Source organism: Watersipora subatra, chromosome 5 (assembly GCF_963576615.1).
Source record: "Watersipora subatra chromosome 5, tzWatSuba1.1, whole genome shotgun sequence".
Taxonomy (NCBI): domain Eukaryota; kingdom Metazoa; phylum Bryozoa; class Gymnolaemata; order Cheilostomatida; family Watersiporidae; genus Watersipora; species Watersipora subatra.
In genome coordinates, this window is record NC_088712.1 from 11,130,545 (window position 1) to 11,154,823 (window position 24,279).

Genomic DNA, 24,279 nt, shown 5'->3' on the forward strand with positions numbered 1-24,279 from the left:
GAAGTTGTTTTCTCGCCTTGGAATGCATTAAAATTAAAAAAACTTTATTTTGATGGGAAAAATGGTTTTAGATCTCAGACAACTCGGTTTTTAAGCAACCTTCTGGAACGGAATAGGTTCGAGATCCGAGGTTTCACTGTCTTGTTATTAAAAGCTCTACTTCGCGGAAAGTTATAAAATTTTTAGTTTACAGTGGTTTGAAAACTTTTACAGTTGTGTTATTTATTTTTAATTTAGATGTCCTGCACAAAACCTTTACCTCATGATATGAAATCTGAAAGTCACAGGTTTTTGAAAAAATTGAAAGCTTTTACCGCTGTTTGTATTTTCTGTTTTAATTTATTTCAATTACCCATAACACTTTTCTCATGATATGTAGTTTGAAAGTTATAATAGCAAATGTTGCTACATGGTAAATACAAATCAATTATCAGTCCAAATACTTTTTTATTACCCGGGCAACACCAGGTACCACAGCTAGCATGGCTTTATAAATAAGCAGCAAACACTGACATGTTGACATGAACCTTTACAATAACCAGTAAACATCGGCATGCTTAGGCTGCCCAGTAAAAGATGCAGAAATAAAAACGATCCGATGTAAACCCTTAACAGCTCCGCAATGAACCTAGCCACCTTTACAAGTAGAATTATTTTCTATATTTACATGAACATTGCAATGGTGAGGCTTTCCTATCTCCTGCTTTCTCTAGAGGGTCTAGTTCCTATTATGTCTTCTCAAAAACTTTAAATTTGATTTCTTTTTCAGTGGCCAGCTTGGGCCGGCAGCGTGTTTGTCTTTGTTATGTCAGCTCTGCTCCCAGCTTGTCCGGCATTTGCTGGCCGACTTCCTGCTAGTCGTACTTCTGACTGGCTCAATCTTCTCATGGTTGGGCATGAGTTCTTTCTGTACCTGTTTTGTGAGGTCGACCCAAGCCTCACTCGGCCCAGCTGGGCCATCCTTTTTTATCTTTCTGGGTAATTGGCTGTGCCACTCATTTTTGGCTTTTGGCTCGGTCGCTCGTACTCATTATATTAATCACATATATGAGTTGATGAGCCTGTAATCAGGTTCAAAGAAATGATATAATTACACGGAATAATGGAGTCTGTCAATGATTGGAGAATAATTTGAATTGTTTTTTATACAGAAATAACTTCATCGCTCAAATGAAATTATTATTTTAATATTGTCATTTGTTTATTCTATGTACACTGTAAGCTTACTTTTGATATTAATTCGCTTGAAACAGTTTAATAGAGAATATGTATCTGGGTCATGCAATTGGGTCACATAGGGGTTACTACTGCTAATAATCTTTATATATAGTATTTTTGTCTTGCCTGAGTTATGCGTAGTCTTTCATGTAATATGTACAGCTGGTGGATTGAGGTAAAACTATCTTCATGCGCACATGCTGTATAATAACATTATGCAAATATTGTGATAAAATAATTTATTGTTGCTACTTTAAAAAACTTTTTATAAAATTTGGTCTAAACAGTAGCAGAATTGCCAGAAAATCTGTCCTGGTGAGTCTAAAATGTATCATTGGCATATTGTGTAGTTACAGACTCATATGAATAACTCTGTTAATGAACATGTGAACAGCTTAAAAATATAAAGTAAATAAATAATCACCTTTAGATGTTTTAGTTAAAATATATTGAAGCAAACAGAAACTTTCAATTACCTTCCAGTTGCCTTAGACTGTGACTAGATAACAGCCAACGGAAATTAAATATCACTTTTATGGGTTTAATGTTTTCAAGCAAATTTGCATTATATATCAATACATACATATATTACTAAAATAAGCACATGTACATGTATATGTACAATTTTAATGTATTTATGCTTATTTGCAGGTGGAACTTGTGAGATTATGCTAGAACTTGTCTCCACTAATGGGTTTCTACTTGATGAGCAGCTCAGGCTTCAACATCCTAAACCTCTTCCAAAGTCCCTCAAACTCCTCCACGCAGTCTCTTTACCATCAAATACTTATTCAACAAGAGTTTGGAACTCTCAAATATTAACTGGAATGGATAATAAAGCAGTAGTTACTATTGACAACAACTACCAAGTAAAAGGCTCATTCATCACATTCAAACACTACCCTATGGCAATGGAGGTCTACAAGGACAGACTATATACAGCAGTGTATAGCAATCCTTGGACCATCTATGTACATGATCAGCAGGGAAACCAAGTCACTTCCTGGACTCACAATGACTATGATGACGGTTACGTCACAGGACTAGCCATCACATGTGATAAAGTAGTTTCTCCAGACAGAAAGAACAAGCTTCTCATCATTTACTCACTGACAGGGAATAAACTCAAAGACATTTCTTGTCCTCAGCTTAGCCAAGATTGGGTTTCACTCTGTGTTTCAGGATCAGACAAGGTTGTTGTGTCTGGCTATGTCTCATCTCAAGTCTGCTTGATAGACATCACTCAAGGTCAGCTACTCTGGACTTGTAAAGATGTGCATCAGCCACTAGGAGTAGCATGCTATAGAGAGAGGTATATCCTGGTAGCAGCATTCAACAGCAGCACTGTGAGAATCCTGGATAGCTCAACTGGTTAGTTTACTTATAAATGATATACAGAATATATGTGAGCAGTTGTGCTGACAAATATGCTGTACAATCTAGTAATTGATAGATATACTAGTAGATACATAGTGTAGATGTAAACACATGTAATGCTACCCTGACTACTTATCATAGTGAAACTAAACACTATGCATATCAATGTAGAACTCTGATAGTCTACTTTCTATAGACTTAGTATTAGCTTATGATTCAGAGTAGCTGTATGTTTACCATTTCTCATTCATTAGCAAATTATTTCAGAATTGTCAGCAAACTCAGTAGACTATCACTTTACAACCAAATATTATATAATTTATTGGTAAGATCTCCTGCGTTAGCCCTCAAAGTTGTGGACATAATTATGGACACTGATGCTCTTGTCTATGAAATTAGAAGCATAATCATTGTAGGCCTACTCTAAATGTATTTACTAGTGTCATAACTTTAATAAATTTTAGTAATGAAAATTGACTAAAAAAAGCGAAACAAAACAATTAAACATTTGAAAAGATTTAGTAAAATAATATCAGCTTATTTACCAGATTTTAGGTTATGTTAGAAAAGAAGGCAGTGGTCATCAATTATTTTGATAAACAATTTAAATAAAATTTGAAGGATTCCCATTCAACTGCTTTGTCTTGCCATAGTAAAATTGAAATGGACATCAAGACACAAGCTTTGTCTGTCAGTTTGTTGAAGTAGAAATAAAATTAGTATAACGAAATTAGAGTTGGATTAGCTATACTTATAATACAAACTGTTTTTATAAACTAACTCATTACTTATTGAATGGACTTCATATAATTGCTTATTAGCCTTTGACTGTGTGCCTTGAACTGCAGGCCACACCGATAATTTCTATCTGGAAGTTGTCTTTAATCTGCTACTGACTCTTTTTCATAGCTTGTGTTTGGCACCTTGTTTACATTCCTGTGACTGTATGAGATCTCATAGCTTGTATTTGGCATCTTGCCAACATTCCTGTGACTGTATGAGATCTCATAGCTTGTATTTGGCATCTTGCCAACATTCCTATGACTGAATGAGATTGCATAATGTTAGGTACTAGTTCCGACGTTCCTATGAATGTGAGATATATCATGATATTAGGTACTAGTGGTCTGCATCATGTTCATAACACAGTCGGCTGGTACTTAGTCTATCTTTATTATGAATGACGGTGCGTTTGAAAGGCGGCCCATCAAGCAAGGAGAGGCATGCTCTAGTAGTAATTAGGCTAAGCTTGCACTCTCAACTTGGTATAAACATAACTCAATAAGGTGGAGCATAGCTGGGAGAGTGATAAGTTTGAAGTATGAAGCTTGCCATGCATAAAAACCTAACATTATTATATCACAAAAAGCAATAAAATAATGAATGGAGATTTGTCAAAATTTTTCCTACAGTATGAAATAATGTTGTAGCCTTTGAACTTTAATTGTATGTTCAAGACAAACAGTTTATACAGGCTTCCAAGCCACATCCAACTAATTAGCTGCTGTGTATGTAGTTCTATGCCAGTTTAGTGATGAATGAACCTATGTAAGGGGAGGATAAATCTAACATTAGTTATTTGTCTGAGTAATTTAAGAATACAATACAAACCTGTAGACAAATTTAATTAAAGATAAACAAACTTATACGAAATGAATTATATTTTTTAAAGATAGCTGAAATCATGAATAATACTTATTAAATTGTAGGTGAAGTAGTCTCAGAGCTGACAGACAGCGCTATTGAGAGTGGTTGTGTGTTTGACATGGACATCTCTGAAAACAGACTAATTGTAGCTAACGGCAATAATAAGAACATAGCAGTCTTCCAGCTACAACCATAGCTGCTGCTTCATCAGTCTGAGTTGTTGTCTTCTCTTTTTTGTGACGAACTATTATAGCATTTCTATCAAAATTAAGAGAGATGAATAATTGTTTGAAGAATGGTTTCAATGTAAATGTTGTTCGCTAAGTTTTGAAAGAAGTTTTGTAATTTGCTGTACAAAACGGATTGAAGTGCTTGTCATGAATAGCGGTCTCTCTCCCTTTAATCTTGCTGCTTGTGATTCTGATTGGTTGATTCAAGTTAAAAAAATATATCTTATTTCAATTGAAATTTTTTACCTTGTCGCTAGTAGCAAGTTTTATTATTCATGCATATCTGTCTGTTTTGTCAAAATTTGAAGTTTTTTATAGTTTAACAATTGAATATGTCATTGCCTTAACGCTATACATACATGTAATAATTGCAGTTCCATAAATATTGAAATTAAAATTTTAATTTTAATTTATTGAAATACTGGTTAGAATATTGAACTTAATACAACGCTAACTCGAATACGATATCCTTGCTATTCAACTTTTTTTGCCCCATGATGTGAAACTCAATGTTTTTTTCATTTTATTGCTACTAAATACAATAAATACATGAATTTATAATATTTACAGTCACATTTAAAGTTTTGATGGTTACTACCAGGGGATGTTTGTATTACATAACCAGCATGGGTTTTTATACCAGTCTATACAACATTTTTGCCTTGGAATGCCAACACAGGAATAAATTAAAATCGTATAGAGGCTCCACTGTATTAATGTACATTAATAGGGAAATATGAAAAGCTCTTACCTTTCCATTTATACATGCTTAACACAGCAGTCAGTAGCTACTCATCTGCGTTTATTATATTGACTCACATGTACTGCTGGTTTACATCAAAGTTTTACATCCTTGAAGTATGTTTAAATCGTCTGCAGCTGCACCAGTAGGAATAATATTAAACAATCCCATTATAGAGTTTAGCACTTGAAATTTAGGGGCAGCTTTGCTTCTGGCTACGTGCCAAGTTTACTAGAAGAAAATAAATAAAGCTTGATTCACATTTGTATCAGTTTTCTCAGGAGAACTCGAATTATTCATAAGATTTACCTTGCAATATTGCAGCCTTGTGCTTGACAATGTGCCAATATCACTGATAACATCATTTACTGAGCTTATTTTTATAGAGGTTATCCTTGTTTCATTAACTTGATATTCCTTAAAGACATCCTTCGTGATATCCTTCATAACTCCTTCGTACCATGGACTAGATTAAATGTAGAAGCAAGTCACCTGCAAACGGTGTACATTTTTTGTGTTGATTTATAACGGACAATAAAAGTTCTTAGCTTTATGCTCCTGAAAAGGCATTGCAAAAATCGTTGCAAATTCATATGCAAATTCGATTGAATTTTGAAATTTGGTTTCATATGTTGTACCAAACTAGACTTCATAATATTCCTCAAATGGCTGAGGAAAAATAAACAATACATTATCAAGCAAAAAAACAGAATAGGTATTACGTTGTTCATATGACTCCGACTCAGAGTCAGACTTAGTAATATAGAAACTAAATGATGCTTGTAAAATTATATTAATAAACCCAGACTCAGTAGAAACAGTTTTTATTTGTATTGAAACATAAGTGAAGGTTAGGATGTAAAGGTATTGATAGGAAAGCGAGTGTAATACCTTACTATAACATCAACTAGGTGAAATTTAAACTGACCCAGCATATCTACTACTATCTTACATCTACTTTTCCATTGTGGACTAGTTCGCTGATAATCCCGTGCCATGAAATAGATTTTGTGTAATTAGTATGTGTCCAATCATTCCATAATGCTACAAGGTGGTTCAGGGGCACAGTTGGTAGTGAGGAAGGCTGGATATTTGAGCTCGCTTAGTGCAAAGTATCGTTTCCCAAAAAATCCAAGCTTGGCTTTGACCAGACAGAAGAACGGACATAGCTCTTGCTAAAGTAAATATTTTACTATACAATGATAATATATAAATATATTTAAAAAAGTTTTAAAACATTTTTGCCAGTCTCATAAATTTGAGTAAAAACAAACCTAATTAATTTTAAAAGGTTAAAAGTCTAAGAATACTTACTAATAGTCAAGTATTCGCTACGACTTGGTGTCATATTAAGAAAGTTTACTCATTCAAATTTGTGTCAGTAGGTGTAAGGATTCTGCTTATACATATGTTTGCAATGTTTATGTTTTAGATATACACTATGTTTATAACATATGTTTTCGCCTACTGGCTGGTCGTGATAGGCTAGCTATTTGCGGATATGTTGAAACATAATCTAGCTGTATTTAGGTTGTTTTTTATTCCTGTGTTACATACATGTAATAAAATAGAGATGTAGTCAAGCTTTTCTAGGAAATGCGTAACAGCTCCAAAAGCAAGTTTGGTAATTTAGTTCAATAGTAAATTGTTTTAAAAGCAAACTATTTAAAATATTTGACAATGTTTGAACTGTTTGTGAATTTTTTAATTAATTTTGAAGACCAGGCCAAACTTTCAATGAACTGATATTTTGGAGCTATACTTTTATGCCATTGTGATTTTTAAGTATAAGTCATTGAGCATGTTGACTAGCCTACAGTGATGGGCAGTTTTATTTTAAATGCTTTGCTGAAGGAAAACTGTAGTCTCATGATCATTTTCCTAAAGGGTCTGCACAACTTAGGATGGCTTCAAATATAGTTTCAATAAGAAAAAATCTACAGACCTAAAAAAACAACACAATTGAACTTTAACTTAACAAAGCTTCAAACATGTTTATCAATTTGTGACCATTATATTAATATATTTGAATAGCACCCCTTTCATGAAGTAAAAACACCTTTCAAGAAATAATCAATATATAGAAAATATGAGTGCGACGGTATAATTGGTAGACAAGCTTTGCAGGTGTTTTGTCACATCCAATATAGAAAATGTATATGTAGTCACTTTTAAAATACTAATATGTGCCATTCAATAATGCAGTTGGCATGCTGTACAACAATAAGAGGTAAAACCATGTTTATTTGTAAAACTCGCTGAAAGTGAAACTACATACACAATTTAATCAACTTCCAGAATATGACCATGTATGATAACAAATAGAGTGTTGAAAAGGAAAATCCAATACTAGACCTGGTATACAAGGACAAGTTTACATGAGATAGTTAATGGCTCTGCTACTTTCATAAGAACTTTTCAAATTGTTCCAAATATTTAAAAATAAGCATAAGACTTGGCAGCAATTAACATATTTTGTTGCAATGACTGATTTTCAAGGGACTGCCGACTCATTATGTACCTAAATTATTAGCTGGCACCTAACAAAGATTAAATTTATGAAAGACAAGAAGGGTAAACGACTACAATTTTTTATTTTTTTAGATAGATTATACCGGTTAGACAGACAACTCTCAACAAATATTTTGTTTGAAGAAAATAAGTACATCATGGCATCTTTAGATGGCTGTTGAAACTTGTTGTATGCTTGTACAGCTGTGTTTATTGAGTAGTTTGGATATGTATGTCAAGGTTGGAGAAGATCTTTTATTTTAGTAATCACCTTTTTAAAGAGAATTCATTTTTAATATATAAACCTCAAAGTTGGTCATCTATCATTTGGTCTGTCTAGCTATAGCTGATTTGTATGTAGGGATGACTAATCCTTATCACAGAAGATCTGATCTTGGAACCTCCTGTTCACCAAGCAGTAACCTAACCAATTAAGCTATGCAAGATGCAATGGATTCGTCGGGCAATATAACTTGCTATCAGGGTTGAAATACGCCTGGCATTCTTCATAATGCTGCATCACTAAACCCTGTTTTCACAGCTCTTATTAGGAAGTTCAGCTACATGGATACTAGCTTACTCAAATTAGCCATTGACAATGTGCCAAGTTAACCTTTTAAACCCTGGCCGTTTTTGTCAATGTGAGTCAGTAACCATGAGCCATTTGTCCAATGATCCAAGGTTTTAAACTTTTATTAACTATATGTCTAAATGTGCTCACAATACAATGATATTTGCTAAAACACTAGTAAAGTTGTTGAACAACCTGCAGCAAATATCATCGGACAGATAAAAACAGTACTTCACTATTGTTCGGGCTAACACTATAGTAGTTTGTATAATTTTATATAATCATGAAAACATCTACAGTATTATTGTAGAGTTTTAGACAAATTGTCAAACTCAGGGTAAAGGAAAATAAATGGAGGAGACAACTGATGTTATATGATTGCCCTTGATAATTTCTTTATTGCTCTAATAACATCGTGAAACCGAATTAGTTATAAATTTAAACTTACTCAGATTAATTCATCAAGTTCCATCAGTTGGTTAACAATTGCTGTTATACAAAATGTACTAGCAAATAAAATGAAATAATGTAACAGCAATAATTAGTAATAAATATAGAGATACCAGATAAATTAATAACAGTACTGAAACATTTTTAAGCTTGAGAATAAATGTCAATATTAAAGCGAATAACACACAGCGCTGTTCACTTTTTATAGTTTGTTTAATGAAAATATCATAAATTATTTCAGTTGTCTTTATTCATATTTTTGATAATGTTATTTTATAATAGACAGTACGGGCAAACTGCAAAAAATATGGTCTTTTCAATTGCAGCCGGTGTCATAAAACCAAAAATTATTTAACACAATTTTAGATTACAAAAAATATTGATTAGCGTACATAATTTTTTATGATTTCAAAAAAATTAGAGTAACAATTCATGAAAAAAAGTTTACTTTTACAACAAAAATCACCAGTGTACATTGCATTACGACATTACGCATTACGAGTAATTTAGTCAGAACGAAAATTTCAATCAGTAGTTGAAAAATTACATGAATTTAACTTTAGTGAAATTGTCATCAAATATGACCAAAATTGACATAAAAAGCACATATTGAACAGTATTCATCCCTTATGGCATTTTACTACAAATAGCAACTCTTTTTATGGTTCCACGCTGGTGCCAAGGCAAGACAACTTCCAATTATGACCTCAGTCGAGCAATTAAGGTATGGAATCATCTAATAATGCTTATGAGCTGTCCACGCAAGAAAGTACACAATTGGAGTGCAATCTTGTTGTATGACAACTAAGTAATAATAGCAGCTTACAAACATTAATTATTAACAAAGATCTCAGGCAGCAGTTGTAAACAATGTGTGGGGAGTCAAGTCGCCTATCTACTGCCAGTGAAGTTTCTAGGAACAACAGTTCTTAGCATAAATCAGACTGGTAAAAGGCTGGTATATTAGAAAATCAGTAAAACACGACAATAGACTGACATCACACTAGGAAAGAACAAAAGAAACTGTATCACTACAATAGTAAAGCTCCTGAAGTTGAATGATACATCTATTGAAAAGCCTTATGTAGGCAGATGGAACTCTAAAGCAAACTAACTCTCATGAATTAAAACAGCTGGTAACACAATAAGCAATATGGATTAAAGGATTGTAACTTTTGTATGTGCACAAATGGTAAAAAACATTATAACACATTGGTTAAAACGGGTTAGAAGCAACCATGGCACAAACAGAAGTGTAAAACTGACAAGTCTCATCAGCCGAGCCATCGCTGTTGCATGTATTCATTTATATGTTGACATGATGATTAAACAAGGACCTTGAACCTCTGCATAGATATACAGCAAAGGCGAAGTCCTGATATCATTTAATAAATATCACAAGTGTTACAATAGAAATAAGCCATATACTATGGAACTATATCCCACTTTTTACCTATTATAAATGGTTTATTCTTTCTTAATACTGATTACATCTTATTAAATAAAGGATGATTTTTTGACAGGCAAGAAAAAGGAGGTACCAAATTAGTCATGCTAGGCTATTCATAGAAGGCTAGCACAAATTAAGCCATGACTGATTGGATTACATGTTGTGTGATGAGGGGGTTTGGGCCTGAAACTGCTAATGTATCAGTTAGATCTTGACTCACCTTCAACCTATGTATATAAAGTTGATCAATAGAAGTGAAATTAGAAATCAATGTGAATACAACTAGATGTAGAACATAGATGTGTACTGGATTCACTCCCAAGAAAGCACTTGCTAACTAGCCACTTGAGTAGTATACATGATTTGTTTGCTTTGCTGTATTGTTTACTCGTAAACCATTTACTCATTTACTTGTAATATAAAGTACAATAAATAAACACTGAATAATACAATATTGCATGACTAGAAGTACATAATTTTATAACAGTGGTTTTAAAAATTACCATGTAAATATGATGTGAAAAAGAATGTCATAATAATAATAAAGCAAACAGTAAAATAATATGACAGTAATACTTGTGTAGAATCGCACACAAGATTTTGCTTCTTCAGAGCCAATAAACACACAGATAAACATGTGCTACATTGCACACGTATAACATAGATTCTGTAGTAGAAACTAAAAAGAAGAAAAGCAAACTTTGAATACAGATACTAATTTAAAATACTACATGCATCTACATACATGATTATTTGCGTTCTTCACAAAACAGAATTATAACACATGAAAAAAACAAGCATTATTTTATGTACTTACATAAATATAGATTCTGTTGTAGAAGCTAAGAAAAACAAAAGGAAACTTTGAAATACAGATACTAATTTAAAATACTACATGCATGTACATACATGATAAAATGCATTCCTCAAAAACAGAATTAAAACACATGAATAAAACAAGCATTATTTTATGTACTTACACCAATTGTATAGTAGTATACATGTAAGTCTGGATAACAGGCTATTGCTGTAGTAATTGCTACATTTTAAAATGAATAGTATGTATAGATAAGAAAGTTCAAAGTGTGTAAGCAGTAATGGTGGATGCTTACCCAGAGGTGGCTTACTGAGCACTGACTCAGTAACCTGATTTAACTGAGCAACGAAGCCAAGAATTTTTTGCAGTTAAATTGCTTTCTGCGTAATGACAAAAACATATTTCATGACTCATTTCAATGTATCACCAACAAGCACAGTAAACCAACCCAACACAAGGTGAGACTTTACTTTTACCTGCGCTCATGTGCCCGTGTAAAGGAATTGCCGGCCTTTACTTAGGCACGATCTAGAGTGTTGCATAAAAATAGAGAGATAGAATAAGTATGGTTTGTGTTGCTTCGATTTATAAAGGAAAATCCATTAGTCAAGGTGCTTGTGACTACTGATCTGCTCTCCTATTGAACATCCTCCTTTTATATACAATGTACAATTATATATCTGTTCCGGATAATGAACCTAGTAAGAAAAAACTGACTAACAAGAGAATAAAAAAAACTGCTAATGCTTTGGCATGATTATAATACGTTACAAAGCAATACAACATAAACTAACGCCAACCATATTAGCAATTTAGTACAATGAACAAGTTATTAACGATATAATAAAAAGATCAAACCCAACACGCAACATATATACATATATAAATATTTACAAGAATTAGAAAGTCATGTCCCATTGTTCCCCACACATGTAAACAGATGAGATGTCATGCTGTGGATATGTTGTACTCAATGTCCTGCGGTTTTTGCTTGCTGTTTGCAATTTCTGTTACTTGTATCATACTGGTTTATCACACTTGCTGAATACAATGAGGGCAGCTATAATACCTGGCAATCATAACGTTCAATTGAATAAAGGGACTCAAAATGCAAACGACATCAACATATGACTTTTCAAGACTTGACTAGCATAATACTAACAGACAAACTAAATTTCAAAATTTATAGTATTAAATAAAAAAGGCATAATGTTCTACAAGTACAGTGGAATAAGGCTAGCTAGATAGTATTCTACTAATGTCATGGATATCACAAAGGAAATCCGTATGGGTTGTTTAAACGCTGAAGTAAACTAGAATAATAGAAAAAGAATTTGCTGCCGAACCTGTCAACAGTGACACTACAGCTGACTTTAGTGAAAAACTTTTGTGTATGTACCAAAAGAGCTTGATATTTACTTCGGCTGCTTTGTCATGATTGGCTAGGACAGCAGAGGTAATTTCCTTTAAAAGTAATAAAAGAAATGAGCAGAAGATATTTTGAATTTTAATAAAAACTTTGTGGTTGTTAAATTCAACACTCAGGATAATCCTGATGAACAGAGTTTAAAAAAGTTGTAGCGCATAAACAGCTAGAGAGAAAACTAAAAATCAATAATGAAAGTATTCCTGTAATGCATACCTCCTATAGCTTAAATTCAATATAACATATATATATATATATATATATATATATATATATATATATATATATACCCATATTTCCGAGTTAGGAGTTGAATAAATATATACCAGTTAGGAGGTTGCGGAATATAAGGGATTAGGAGTTAACGCAAATATATATGGGTAAGCCTCCTATATGGTCTAATTTATCTACATTGTAGATATATATATATATTTATTCACCTCCTAATTATTATATATTTTTATGGAAATTTTAGGAGAATATGGTATCATACAATATATATTCATTGCCTTATCATACTTTGTATATATGCATACTAGAAAAACTGTCAATACTTGGAGAATGTCTAGATGGTTGTTGTAAATTACATATCAATTTGAAGGTAAAATAATTCATACCTCAATGAGTAAGCAAAAATAATGATTACCAGTTAGCAGATTGCTACAAATTACACATAAATTAGAATGTTACCATTGTAACTTATGTAATAGTTACAATGGAAACATTACATAGCATGGCATAGCTTACATACCCTTTAGTAAGAAGCCGTAACTTATATCATTTAGGAGTTTGCTATAACTTGTTTCTTTTAGAAGCTGCTCTGATTTACATATAATAAAGTATGTTGCTATAACTTATAGATCATTTGAGAAATTGATATAATTTGAATTTCACATAGTTGGTAGCAATTATCTATATATCAGTTAGGAGGCTGCTATGGATTATATATTAATTAGGAGGCAGCTGATATTTATATATCATTTAGGAGGTTGCTATAACTTACATATCATTGCAGAGGCTGCTATGAGTTACATATAATTTAGGATGTTGCTATCACTTATAGATCACCTAAGACCTTGCTATAATTTGAATTTTCCATAGTTGATAGCTATTATTTATATATCAGTTAGGAGGCTGCTATGGATTATATATTAATTAGGAGGCTGCTGATATTTATATATCATTTAGGAGGTTGCTATAACTTACATATTATTGCAGAGGTTGCTATGGGTTACATAGAATTTAGGATGTTGCTTTGACTTTTAGATCACCTAAGACCTTGCTATAATTTGAATTTTCCATAGTTGATAGCAGTTATTTATATATCAGTTAGTAGGCTGCTATGAATTATATATTAATTAGGAGGCTGCTGCTATTTATATATCATTTAGGAGGTTGCTATAACTTACATATCATTGCAGAGGCTGGTATGAGTTACATATGATTTAGGATGATGCTGTCACTTATAGATCACCTAAGACCTTGCTATAATTTGAATTTTCCATAGTTGATAGCTATTATTTATATATCAGTTAGGAGGCTGCTATGGATTATATATTAATTAGGAGGCTGCTATGGATTATATATTAATTAGGAGGCTGCTGATATTTATATATCATTTAGGAGGTTGCTATATCTTACATATCATTGCAGAGGTTGCTATGAGTTACATAGAATTTAGGATGTTGCTATGACTTATAGATCACATAAGAGTTTACTACAATTTGAATTTCATATAGTTGGTAGCTACTATTTATATATCAGTTAGGAGGCTGCAATGAATTATATATTACTTAGAAAGCTGGTGTTATTTATATATCATTTAAGAGGTTGCTATAACTCACATATCATTGCAGAGGTGCCATGTGTTACACATAATTTGGGATGTTGCTATCACTTATAGATCAACTAAGAGTCTGCTATAATTTGAATTTCATATAGTTGGTAGCTACAGTACTATTTATATATCAGTTAAGAGGCTGCTATGAATTATATATTAATTAGGAGGCTGCTGATATTTATATATCATTTAGGAGGTTGCTATATCTTACATATCATTGCAGAGGTTGCTATGAGTTACATAGAATTTAGGATGTTGCTATGACTTATAGATCACATAAGCGTTTACTACAATTTGAATTTCATATAGTTGGTAGCTACTATTTATATATCAGTTAAGAGGCTGCTATGAATTATATATTAATTAGGAGGCTGCTGCTATTCATATATCAATTAGGAGGTTGCTATAACTTACATATCATTGCAGAGGCTGCTATGGGTTACATATAATTTAGGATGTTGCTATCACTTATAGATCAACTAAGAGTCTGCTATAATCTGTACAATAAAACAACAATCTATATAAAACAACAATAATTGTTGTTAGAACCTACATATTGTATAGTATGTTAAACTTCAACGTAGGAATCAATAAATTTGTATTTAAAACAACAACAGCCACCATGCTTGATACTAAAAAATTCAACTAGTCAAGTACCATAGAATGGTCGTTGCTTAGTCACCAAATGGAGTAAATTTATTCAGACGTCAAGTTTAATGCGATATTACAAAAGCCTCAACAACAAGAAGACCCTGCTGCCAGTTTAATTTTGCAGCTTCTTGAGTAAGTTGTGGGCTCGGGCATAAGTCATCATTATAATTTTCAAACACCAATTTCTTTTAACAGTATACAGCTCTGGCATTTTTGGTAGTTTGCCTCAATCTTCCAATCATGGCTTTTTGAACTCTCAATTTTCTTTTAGGCTGCATAAATTTCTGCTCACTAATATAAACGAATAATGTAACTCAATATTTGTAAATATGGTCTATGTTATAGTTTCTTATTCAGTCACATATCGCTGCTGCACTGCATACAAAAACTTAAAAAAAATTAGTTGGTAACAATGCATGGACGCAACTCAGTTACTGTGATTGCTAAAATGAAACACACACATCTTTGCTTGCTGTGCATATTATCTACAGTAATAATATGAATTACTTGCACAACATACTTAGTTACTCAATCTAACATACAATAACAGCAATGTCTTTCTATTCATCCTAAGCCACTCTTAGAACGTTAAGTAAAAACATTTCCCCACTCGGGAATGGAGTGTCAGGTTGCAAAACCTGCGCAATACCACAGCACCATAAATTGGGTAGATTCCAAACAAGCCCATTGTGCCTATGTAGAACCCAGGGAAAAACTTAATGTCACATAGAGAGCCAATAAAAATACAATAACATTCTATCTTTAGGGCATTTTCGCTGTTCAAAACTTCTTTCTTACTGCAATTTATTGTTAGCAATGATCAGTCGGGCTGGACCCAGCACAGTACCAAATTTTTTCTAACTTTAGATCTCTTGACTTTCGGTGGTTTTATTGATCAATAGTAATACTGAGTGCTATTATTCACTTTTTACCAGTAATAATAATGCCCTGAACTGTCAAGAAATTGATAGAACATTCTACTCAGACACATTCACTTAAATTTGGAAAATGACCCAAAAAGATATATTTCTCATTGTGTAGTGAATTTCTGATTGTTTTTAGTCAAGCACAGCGTTCTAAGTAATTTTTTGGGCTTGTCGGTTTGACAGTAAGTTGTCAGTAGACTGGCTGCTGCGGCATATTTCCTTATATTTAGTTTTTCTTTAAAAGAATTATTATAATTTATCTTAGAGCTTGTTTCTTGAATAATACATCATAGTGTACAGTCCAGTACAACAGATAATATCTATTGTCGGTATTGTATTATCTATCATAGTCATTGTTTTATGCACATTTTCTGTACATAAAATAATAGCTAAGACTGCTTGATACAAAATAACTATACAAGTGCATTACTGCGGAGTTGGTCTCTTTTAGTCTTCAAAAAGAGCACATTTATTGACAAATACAACGCAATGATAATAAGAAGGTTCAACAACATAAAAAATTCAGCTGGCATTTTTTCTCGCAGCCTTCTTTAGCAAGTTGTTGGCTCGAGCCCGAATCACTGTAACACTTCTGTTAGGCAGCGTTGAGTGTTTAGCATCCAACACTGATCTTGTTGGCAGTTTGCCTGATTTTTCAGTCCAGTACTTGTCAAATTCTGCTATTTCCTCTGCACTTTACCGTTTTCTGCTGACTGAAATAGTAAATAATGTGAATTATCATTTATAAAAATCTGATAAGCTATGGCTTTGATGAATCACATATCATTGCTCAGCTCCATTCAAAAGTTAAATAAGCTGGTTTACGTGCTGCAAGTCAAAACAGAATTGATGGTTTCTAAGATACAAGTGAACAATAAGGACATTAATGCTCGTTAGTGTCATTTCTCATTTAGTAATATAATACTTAACCAATGTATTGTTATTCAAAACACACATACTGTAGAAGGTATTTTGATGACCACTTCTATATACTACTGTAGTAGCTAATTATGAAACTAAATGGTGTGCCACTTGCATGCATGCAATAGAGCAGTTTGGATTTCTATTTGCTTCAAATTATTAGAGAAATGATCAGGATTAACATTCATTGAGCAGTCTCAATGGCCAGTGTTCAGAACGATTGCTGCTAAGCTTAGTGTGACCTGACTGGGTAGCTATTTATTGAGTCATTAATTAGGCTAATACTTGACCTATGGGGTCAAGCAATGTGGTTAAACACCATTGTTCAGGTGTTCATTGAAACCACTAATGCCTAGATTGCTCTAGATACCTAAATGCCTCTGACTAGGAGAGCTATGTTTTGTAACCTGACAGCAGCAGAACACAAAGACTAGTGTCAGCATTTATGTAGGCAACGAATTTGACTGAAATACTTGAAAAGTTAGACACCTTTATTTTTTATACTGCATTTGAGCTACAGCAAAATAATCACGCTTGGTTCCCTAGTACATTGTGTTAGTTTAAAGCCGCTTATCATAGCATCACCCACATTTAATCTGATGTCTGAAAATCACTCTTCGGTGTTGATAATCCATGTATGTCACTCTGCACTTATTTAAAATCAATGCATTTTTGATTAGATGCTACTACACAAAGAGAAATATACCCTTGGGTTCTTTTTTTAAATTCATGCATTAGTGTTTTGCAAATATATGAAAGCAGAGCCTTATTTAAAACTAAAATCTTGTTGCGTCAATATTTGCAAAGTTATGCTTGCTATTTTAACCTTGACCCAAAACTCCAATATTATAACATTCTGAAATACAGCTAAATTGACATAAGGTAGAATCTTAATTTGAAGGCCATGTTCATTCGAGTGCTATTCTAGAAGTGTTGAAAACTGGAGTGTCACCCTTTAATTGACAACCACATCCAGCTGACTGCGACTTCAACATTCTTTGATCTTTGGATCCGATTTTGGACAGGATGGATAGAAAAATGTTGACAAATTTTTACTAACAATGACTCAGTTACAACAATAGCAATTAATACTTTTGTCAATGCATATTGAAGCGAGTTTTCTAACTTCTAAGCTTTACAGTGTTTTTGTTAAAGCTTTGAAAGCAGCACCGTGGAAATAATTAATAACTCTATCAGGCTGATAATAATTTTATTGTTTAAGCGGCCTTGATAGTTCGGCATATATGAAAAAACGGTTTAGCAAATATGATGAAATCTGTACTACTATTTGAGGCTAAAATTTCTTGCACATGCTACAGCATTAGAATAAGCAGTTAACAATGGCATTTTGCAAGCTCAGCGCCCAGTGTATATGTTATCACTGAATCACAGCTTAGTTTGTGTGTTATATAGTTTTTTATGTGTTTTTTTCTAAAGAAGTAACGTTCACTTGAACGGCGGCGTTCTATCTTTAACCGTCATCTATTATAGTACAGGTCTAGTAGAGGGGCGTTTAAATGAATGGGGATTCAATTAGAGATTACATAATATTTTATTAACCCTTTCACCGCTGCATGCGCATTTAGGCGAAATCAATGGACGACCGGCATATGTGCATGTTGCGAATTTCCTGGCAATTGCGTAGTAACTTAATTTTATTATTCGTTGACAACATAACTAACAGTCTTTAAGACTTTTTATGGTATTGACAGTGTTGTCCAAAAGTTTCCCTGTAAAATTACCCTAAACTCACGAAGCAATTTTAAATTTTTGTTTAAGACTTTTCAACATAAAAAGAAACATTTGTTCTTTCTGATTTTCGAAATATTTAGTGCTATTATAGCTTTCGCAAGTACATCCAGAATTGAAAACAGATAATTACTTATGTTGATAACATTATTGATGATTGTTGATGACTGACGGATTAAGATTTTAGTGATTACACATATAATTAAAGTAGCAGCTCCAATAGTGACTCCAATGGTGGTCAAAGTAATAGTTTTTGTAAGAGTAAGGAACATGGTAGAGCATTGTTTTTTGAGATTCGAAGGGATCGTAGCTTCACATAGCATTAGCAATGCACGAAGTAGGAATGCATTAAGTTTTTTGAATAGTACTATTTTTTAACGTGTTGGAAAAATAAAATCTATAACTAAAAGGTTTTAGATAGAGTTGAAGCTAATAAAGATTGAACATATATTATGAAGCACAATCGACAATTTTTGCCACTATAATTGGAAGGGTTAAAAAATGCAGTGCCATGGCATTCAAACATAGATTTTATAGTAATATTATTTCTTATAAATTTTTTGAAATAAAACTTTTATTAATGTGGCACGCTCTTGTGGAAACTAACCGTTAATCAGCAACATACCCCCTTCAAGAAAGCGTCCAGCTGTGCTTCGTACCATTTTCCATCTGGTGGATATAGTGCTTGGATGCGGTGACCAGGTTTCTACCAAAATAAGCAAAACAATTTTAATAGCCCAAACAGATGTTATGCAGATTAAAAAGTGATGCAAAAGATGCCTGTTGTTTTTAGGTTTTTCAGCAAACCCGTGTCCCTACCTCCCATTACTAAAATTCTATGAAGCTGTAATATTTTATCTCATGCGATATTCTTCTACAAAATTGAAACATAGATTTTAAAGCTTCAACAATTTAAAGGATTTCATTTACTCCAGTCACTTACTTATGACTCAGCCTCTAGTTTAAATCCGTATCAAATTACGACTAAAACGCATCAACTTGTTAATTACAATGAAAATAATACATTATCATAACTTTATACTGCCCTAAGCGAGCAAAACGCCCTATCTGACAAGTTTTTCAAAATTCACTTTTTTGTGCTTATATGTAATTTAGGTTGAGATCTAACATGTCTCGAAATTTCATATATCTGAGACCACCAGAAATAGCACTTTTCACAATGTGCAAAACGCCCTATCCACATTTACCACACATAAAGTGGCAATCAAAGCTCTCTATTTGCAGATACAGCGTTTTGATTGGCCTGAACATACACAAAGTTGGACATTATGAGCAGCATTATGTAATCAAAGAGTATATAAACAAAGGGAAGTGAAACTGAAGCATATATATTTGGTTGTTTCAAGGCAGCTCATACAAGCTAGTGCACTTCTAAGTGCTCAATCTTATTGCTATATTTTTTATCATAATATATTTATTATGACAAGACGATATCTAAGTGACAAAAGTCTCGATTTAAAGATCCGACACAGAGATTTGATGAAAAATTTGTTTTAATTACATGTCCATTGGAAGGTTTTGCTTTTTTAAAATACTGACATTATTGCAGTCAGTTGTTTGCTTTAAATTATTTTTAATTAAAGCGTTTGATCTTTTTTAAACTACTATTTTACTTATTCCTTTCATTTCATGACATCTGGTTTGAAGGATACCTAGATCTTTGATCATCTCTTAACTTTTGAGCTAAATATGGCTATTACAGGGTTTTAATCCATGTGTTGACTGGATGAGTAATAGGAATTGCAACATATATCATTTTGTTGACTAATAGCGGGTTAATATCAGAATTTAAACTTGTAATCCTTTGATAATCCAGTCATGGCAAATGGTCTTGTGGCAAACTAACAATGAGAAACCAGTCCAATTAAGCAATCAAAAGGCCCTATCTGCAGTGATAGGGCGTTTTGATTGCCTAGTGCCAGCTTAGTAAATTGTCAATTTAAGCAAACAAAATGCCCTAAGTGAAATAACTCCTTTGATTTTAAAGTTTCACGAAAAAAAAATTCAGTAAAGATTGTTGGATATCTCACCATAATAAATAAAAAAAAACAACTAAAATGCTGCTAATACTGATGCCAGGCTCGACCAAAACGCGTTTGTGCTTGTGCTGAACAATTTACAAATATCAAGATACAGCGTTTTGCTTGCTCAGGGCAGTATAGTATAGGCTACTAATAATTCTGCCTGTTTGGTGCTATCAATCAGCTAACACTACTAATCAGAATAAAAAGCATCCATAATTATTTTAATGCTTTTTAAAAAGTTACAAAAGTTAGGAGCATCGACAGAGTCACAGATATTCATCAATTGCTGGCTACTGTGCTATATGTTACCATAACTATTTTAATGTGTGTCGGTTAATCTCACAAAGCTACCCTTGTGTATAATTACAAAGTTATCATTTTATGAAAATTAGTAATAATTTCATTCTTTTAGCATTATAAAGTTGGGGTTTCTTGACCTTTTTAACTTGACAATATTACTATCTTGCAATTAAGGCAGTAAAATCCAAATCCAAATTAGCTGCGAATACCTATGCATTGTTGTTTGCCGTCGCAATTTGATGACATGAGTAAGTTGCTTAGATATAGTATTTAAAGTGGCTCGCCCTAAAGGTCAATAATGGCCACTACCGGTCTAACCTTTTGCATTGGTATTGAGGCGAAGTAAAATACTTTTTCATGATGCCTTTTCACCATAATATGGTACAATTAATTCAATGACAAAATTGGCAAAAGTAATATAAAACAACTGTGACAAACAAATATACCAATTGTGACATGATTAGTCTGTTCTTCTGCTGCTGCAAAACCCTAAATGGCTAGACGCGTGAAAAAAGCAAAATGTTTAGCGGCTACAATCTCGCTAGAAGGTTGAACTTATGTGATAAGTCTTTAGGTTGTGTAGGAATGAGAGGTTGGCTTGTTTCTTACAATCTATTTAATCAATTGACTAGCATGCAAGAAGATAGCAAGCCATGCCACATTAGGAGAATGAGTCACTTTAAGCACAAACCACAATTGCATAAGTACATAGGTCATTTCTGCTAGTGAGAAGACCTTGGAGAATAAGACCACATTATGCAATTCTGTGAAGATTTTATTACTGCAGTTATAATTGTGCTGCAATATTTCTAATAGAGTGAAAAGCAAATGAGCTGCCCAACCACAACCTCCTTCATTATAAAGTTACAAAGAATAGGAATAACAACAATAGCTTTCATTCGGAGGCTGAGGCTATTGAGAAGTAGAAAGTGAATTAGCTAAGCAGGCAATAGTAGAACACACATAATAAGAGCATAGGCATCATGATTGGTGTATGCAGGCAATGAATTTATGTACAATTTCACTACCAAATATTTTAGTAAAGCTAGACACCTTTGGCTAAAGAGTGCTAGATATAGGTCAAAACAAGCCAGTGACAAATCTCATGTTATGCATCCTTGTTTGGACACTTTATTTCTAAAGTGTTTAATGCATTGGAAGTTTAACATTAAAGTGTGCCAAGAATGCACAAAGAACATTGACAGCAATAACTGCATAGTACTGACAGCAATAACTGAATAGAACATGATGTTTAATTAAAATGTAACATAAAAATAAACGTTTTATTTTGTTTTGGTAAGCTTGCAGCAAAAATGTTTGCTGTGCACATAAAATATTGTTTTGCTCCAAATACTTTACAAACAAGTAATAATAACTTTATTGATGCAAATTGTACTGAAATTATATTTGCTACGAGCACCAATGGAAGTCAAAATAAGTAATACAATTCTTACAGACCTTTTAAAAACAATGGCCTTTGCTGCTACAGAAAAGTGAGTAGACCCATAGGAAGAGAAGTATATGTTCTTATACTGCTAAAACTACCTTTGGTTCAGAAATGAGATTTGAAAAGAGCAATGAATTATTATAAGCATTGGCAAAATGTTTGGGATGGATAGGAAACAAAGCTGGGTATTGCACATGCTGGTAATTTAGCTAATGTAAATAGATTTCCTACACTACCTAATTGAAAACATCAATGCAAAATCTAAATACATGTAAATACTTACTAGCCATAGTACAGAGTGACCTTTTAATGTTTGTCAACATAACATTCGTACCGCTTTGAGCATCTTGAAATTATATTAACGTTGCTTTCATTATGAGCTCCCTTTGACATTTTAAAGTATTAAAATGGGCAAATACAAGTTGCATTTTCAGAGAACTTCTAAATTCAAGTCATATGCCACAAAAAGTTCCTCTGCGTTGTTTGTAGTATATTCTAAAAGTGCTAACACTACATTTGTTTTAAATTTTAAAGTTGACACAAATAATTGAGCAAATTATGTAGCTTATTAGTAAAACTTTTGTTAACATCAGCAAACAAACTGCATACATGCTGCCCGATACCGAAGGCCAAAAATAGTAATATATATTGCTATTTATATTTTAACCAATAGTTTTGCAGTTTTGTTATTGTACAGCAATTTGTATAAAACCTACTGTATTTCAGGTTTGAGTAACTATGAGTTTTAGTAGTGTTCTGGCCCTTCCTATCGCGTGTTTCCAACATTTTGAGGTAATAATTAAAAGCCATGAGTTGAATTGCGGAACTTCAGCAGCATCTTATATATATATATCATTCGCCAAACTCATTGTCTTGAATCATCAAAGTTCACTAAATCATTCAAAAGGAAATACATACACTTGTATCTCTAATTCTTTTATAGCTTTACCCTTTTACTGCCACCTATGTACAAACTAAGCTACCGGCCTACCGCCAGCCGTTTCACCGAAAATTGCCAATTTAGCTTCATGATATGTACATGAAGCATGTATACTATTTTGTTTCAACTTCAAAGTTTATCTATAAACTTTTTGTAATTTATTTTATTTTGCTAAAATGTTAACATATAGTGCTATGCAAAAATCAATGTACCTTCACTTTGTGCATTGCTAAAGCTATGTGAAGCTACAATCGCTACAAAGCTAAAACGATGCTCTACAATGTCCCTTACACTTAAAAAACTATTATTTTCACTATCATCAGAGTCACTGTTGCTAATTTAATTATCTGTGTAATCACAAAAATCTGAATTTGAATTGACTATAGTGTCATCAACATACATGTAAGTAATTATATGTTTTCTGACTTGCGCGATACTTAACAAAACTTACACAAAAAATGTCCATTTTTATTTTGGAAATTCTCAAAAAAAAATTTGAAACTGCTTGGTTATCTTAGACTAATCTATTAGAAAAATATTCGAACCACACTGACAATACCATCAAAGTTTTAAAATCATCCGTTATGTTTTTAAGGGATAATAAAATTAGGTGACCACGCAATTGTTGGAAAATTCGCAAAAATGTGCATACGGCAGTTGCTGATAGATTTAGCATAAATTCGCATACGGTAGGGTAAGAGTAAAAACCAACAAAATATTTGTCAATCTCCTGCCTCTAAACATGATATCTCAAATCTGATAATTACTCTCAGTGTTGACTGAGTAACTAAAAGTGGTAATGAGTAACCATGGAAAACTATTCATTTTATATAATTATGCAATTGCTCAGCAATTGCAACCATGACTCATAAAGACTAAGAAGAGCAATACTAAATCTCTTTGCTATGCTACATTCCTTTGATTGGTTTGCGCTATTTATATTATGTAATCTACCAATAATAGATGAATAGAACACAAAAGTGGCATAATGGTTTATGTAAGCGTTTAAATAATACAATGC